Source organism: Danio aesculapii, chromosome 5 (assembly GCF_903798145.1).
Source record: "Danio aesculapii chromosome 5, fDanAes4.1, whole genome shotgun sequence".
NCBI lineage: Eukaryota > Metazoa > Chordata > Actinopteri > Cypriniformes > Danionidae > Danio > Danio aesculapii.
The window spans coordinates 7,318,326-7,322,897 of record NC_079439.1 but is presented as its reverse complement, the minus strand read 5'-3'; the positions used below and the strand labels follow the sequence as shown (position 1 = coordinate 7,322,897).

Below are 4,572 nucleotides of genomic sequence, written 5' to 3'. Positions count from 1 at the left end.
ATGTTACTAGCATGATTCTAGCATGAATTAGCATGTTACTAGCATGATTCTAGCATGGATTAGCATGTAACTAGCATGATTCTAGCATGAATTAGCATGTTACTAGCATGTTTCTAGCATGAATTAACATGTTATTAGCATGATTCTAGCATGAATTAGCATGTTACTAGCATGTTTCTAGCATGAATTAGCATGTTACTAGCATGATTCTAGCATGAATTAGCATGTTACTAGCATGATTCTAGCATGAATTAGCATGTTACTAGCATGTTTCTAGCATGAATTAGCATGTTACTAGCATGATTCTAGCATGAATTAGCATGTTATTAGCATGATTCTAGCATGAATTAGCATGTTACTAGCATGATTCTAGCATGAATTAGCATGTTACTAGCATGATTCTAGCATGAATTAGCATGTTACTAGCATGTTTCTAGCATTAATTAGCATGTTACTAGCATGTTTCTAGCATGAATTAGCATGTTATTAGCATGTTTCTAGCATGAATTAGCATGTTACTAGCATGTTTCTAGCATGAATTAGCATGTTACTAGCATGATTCTAGCATGAATTAGCATGTAACTAGCATGAATTAGTATGTTTCTAGCATGATTCTAGCATATTACTAGCATGTTACTAGCATGTTTCTAGCATGAATTAGCATGTTACTAGCATGATTCTAGCATGAATTAGCATGTAACTAGCATGATTCTAGCATGAATTAGCATGTTACTAGCATGTTTCTAGCATGAATTAGCATGATTCTAGCATGAATTAGCATGTTACTAGCATGTTTCTAGCATGAATTAGCATGTTACTAGCATGATTTAGCATGTTATTAGCATGATTCTAGCATGAATTAGCATGTTTCTAGCATGAATTAGCATGTTATTATCATGATTCTAGCATGAATTAGCATGTTACTAGCATGATTCTAGCATGAATTAGCATGTTACTAGCATGTTTCTAGCATGACATAGCATGTTACTAGCATGATTCTAGCATGAATTAGCATGTTATTAGCATGATTCTAGCATGAATTAGCATGTTACAAGCATGATTCTAGCATGAATTAGCATGTTACTAGCATGATTCTAGCATGGATTAGCATGTAACTAGCATGATTCTAGCATGAATTAGCATGTTACTAGCATGTTTCTAGCATGAATTAGCATGTTATTAGCATGATTCTAGCATGAATTAGCATGTTACTAGCATGTTTCTAGCATGAATTAGCATGTTACTAGCATGATTCTAGCATGAATTAGCATGTTACTAGCATGATTCTAGCATGAATTAGCATGTTACTAGCATGTTTCTAGCATTAATTAGCATGTTACTAGCATGTTTCTAGCATTAATTAGCATGTTATTAGCATGATTCTAGCATGAATTAGCATGTTTCTAGCATGATTCTAGCATGAATTAGCATGTTACTAGCATGTTTCTAGCATGAATTAGCATGTTATTAGCATGATTCTAGCATGAATTAGCATGTTACTAGCATGATTCTAGCATGAATTAGCATGTTACTAGCATGTTTCTAGCATGAATTAGCATGTTACTAGCATGAATTAGCATGTTACTAGCATGTTTCTAGCATGAATTAGCATGTTGTTAGCATGATTCTAGCATTAATTAGCATGTAACTAGCATGATTCTAGCATGAATCAGCTTGTTTCTAGCATGAATTAGCATGTTGTTAGCATGATTCTAGCATGAATTAGCATGTTACTAGCATGACTAGCATGTCACTATCGTGTTGCTAGCACCTTTCTAGCAAGATTAGCATGTCAGTAGGAAGTTTAAACTGTTAGCGTGTGTTAGAATAGCTAGTCACAGTCTCTGGGACAGTTGCTAGGGTGCTGAAATTGGTTGCTAGGGAGTGGCTAGTAAGTTTAAAGGTAATCAGTGATTGGCTGCTGGCTAGACTGAGTTGAATGAGGCCAGACTCTAGTCTGTAGGACAGTCTGATGCAGAGTTATGAGCTCACAAAGGTTGATCCAATGTTAAGTAAATGGGAGTCTTTTACAATGGAAGTCTATGGGACAGTTGCTAGGGTGCTGTAAGTGGTTGCTAGGGAGTGGCTAGTAAGTTAATAGTCATCAGTTATTGGCTGCTGGCTAGACTGAGTTAAATGAGTCCAGTTAGAAGTCTGTAGGACAGTCTGATGCAGAGTTATGAGCTCACAAAGTTTGACCCAATGTTAAGTCAATGGGACTTTTGGGATTTTTCTGGGTCGTTTTTCGGAAAACCCAAGGTCGGATCAGTTAGAAAAGATATAGCAACCCGAGTCAGACCAGTTCGAAGGTTTGACGAAAGTTTGAAGTATGTAGCTTGAAAGGCCTAGGAGGAGATACACTTAGAAATTAGTCTCAGAAGAATAAGAAGAAGAAGAAGAAGAAGAAGAAGAAGAATAATAATAAGTTTAAGATAGATAACAGTATGCTGGCTTTTCAAGCCACCATAATCATTAAATAATAATTAAATGGGTAGCACAATTGCCTAAAGGTAAGAAGGTCACTGGTTCGAGCCCCAGCTGAGGTAGTTGGCATTTCTGTGTGGAGTTTGCATGTTCTCCCCATGTTTGCGTGGGTTTCCTCCGGGAGCTTCGGTTTCCCCCACAAGTACAAAGACATGCTACAGGTGAATTGGGTATCAGCTGGAAGGGTATCCGCTGTGTAAAACATATGCTGGATAAGTTGGCGGTTCATTCCGCTGTGGCGACCCCAGATTAATAAAGGGACTAAGCCGAAAAGAAAACGAATGAATGAATGAATAAATGACCTTGATGACCAAAAAGTAAACATTTATGTAGAGTAAAATGAATGACTTATTTTGTGCAAAATTATTTTAGATTTCTGATAAGCTTCTTTTAAAATATATTTCTTTATTATTTTTTGTAGCAGATACTCTTCCCAACCCTATTAAAAAGACTAGTTAATTCTAATCAATCCATCTCAAGCCATCTGGTGAAACGGATATGACCATTTCTTCATATCACAAATAAAATATGAAATCACAAGATACTGTTATAATATTGTACAGCCTTAATACATAGAAAACAGGCATTCTTTCTGAGCCTGTTCCTCCTTTGACCTTTAGCAGGGGTCCCTGAAGGTTATTTTAGGGACCAGAAGGGAAGTCACACCAGATCTGCCTGATTTGTTCTCGCTTAGTGAAGACAAGCCAGTGATTTGGCAAAGCAACAGATGATGAAGTTGTGTCAAAGCTTCTGCCATCATTTCTGAGATCCGTCAAACTAAATGCAAGCAAATGCTACAATTAAATGGCCTCATCATAGAATCCATGAATGTGAATTTGTTTCTACAAGCTGGTGGTTTCACTTTTTATTTTTATCTGTTTATTACTCCCTCCCTAAATACTGTCAACAACAACTGTTATTATTGGAAAAGTTGCATAAATCATGTGAACGTCATATGAAGGAATACCCTCTAAAAACCTGAAGAATATAGATACCTTTAGCCATTTATAGATATGAATATAGATATAAAAATAAAATAACACGTAAAAGTGTGGTGTATGTGTGTTCTGTTGATCTTATCGCTCAGTGCAGGAGTAAATTCAACATTAAACTTTGCGGAAACAGCCTTAAAGATATAGTTCACCCAATAATAAAACGTACATCATCTCACCTTTTACTTGTGTCAAACCTTTTTTGCTTTCTTTCCTCTGTAAAACACAAAAGAAGACAGTTTGAAGAAATCTGAAAACCTGTAACCATTGACATCCATAGTAATTTTTTTGGAACTATGGAAGTCAATGGTTACCAGTTTTCAGCTTTCTTCAAAATATCTTCTTCTGTGTTCAACAGAATAAAGAGCTCATAAAGGTTTGGAACCACTTTAAGGAAGGTAAATAGTGCGTAAATTTACATTTGTTCACGTGAACTATCGATTTAAGGATGTATACTGTAAATTAAACTACATAAACAGATAGAAGGTATTAAAATAATCACTTAAATGTGTATTTTGGGGTGTTTTCCGTCCACTAGTCTGAATGAAGACATGTTACAGATGCAAAATAGCCAAAAAAATCCTAAAAATTTGACCTGCACATGAAATAAACAACGATTTTGTTTGTAGTATCTTTCCTTTAACCTTGAAGTAACTAGTCAGGCAGTATAAAACCAATTAAACACATCCTTTCTGTTCTGAAACCGTTAGAAAGTGAAGCAAACACTATGAGCAACAGGTGAAAACGAAATTATCGACAACATTGAACATCCTTCCCGTCATTTTATCTGTTTATACACGCCATAAATACGCGTATAACATATGAAGCGTGTGATACTGATAGTTGAATCTAACGTTAGTAGAGGTGATGACAGCTGCTGTTCAGCTAAGCTAAAACAAAACGGTCAAAACACTCAATTTACTCCCTCCGGAGCTCTCACAAATGATATATTTTAAAGCTTACCCTTTTCTTTAAACGTCTCGGAGTCCGCTGGTCACAATAATATGCTGGTAAACATTATATTTAAGCTAAATTTGTCAGGTCTGTTATCAGTGCGTCAGGCCGATAGGAGTGACTGACAGCCGCGAGCGCACAT

The 4,572-nt window shown here is 36.0% G+C and overlaps 1 protein-coding gene across 1 annotated transcript in view; it reads right to left on the bottom strand.

Annotated features, from left to right (window-relative positions):
* me2 (malic enzyme 2, NAD(+)-dependent, mitochondrial) overlaps positions 1 to 4,572 on the bottom strand; it is a 41,338-nt gene extending 36,766 nt beyond the window's left edge. The window contains exon 1 of the mRNA XM_056457305.1: positions 4,440 to 4,572. The gene's annotated coding sequence lies outside the window, so the exon portion shown is untranslated. The remainder of the gene's footprint in view (positions 1 to 4,439) is intronic.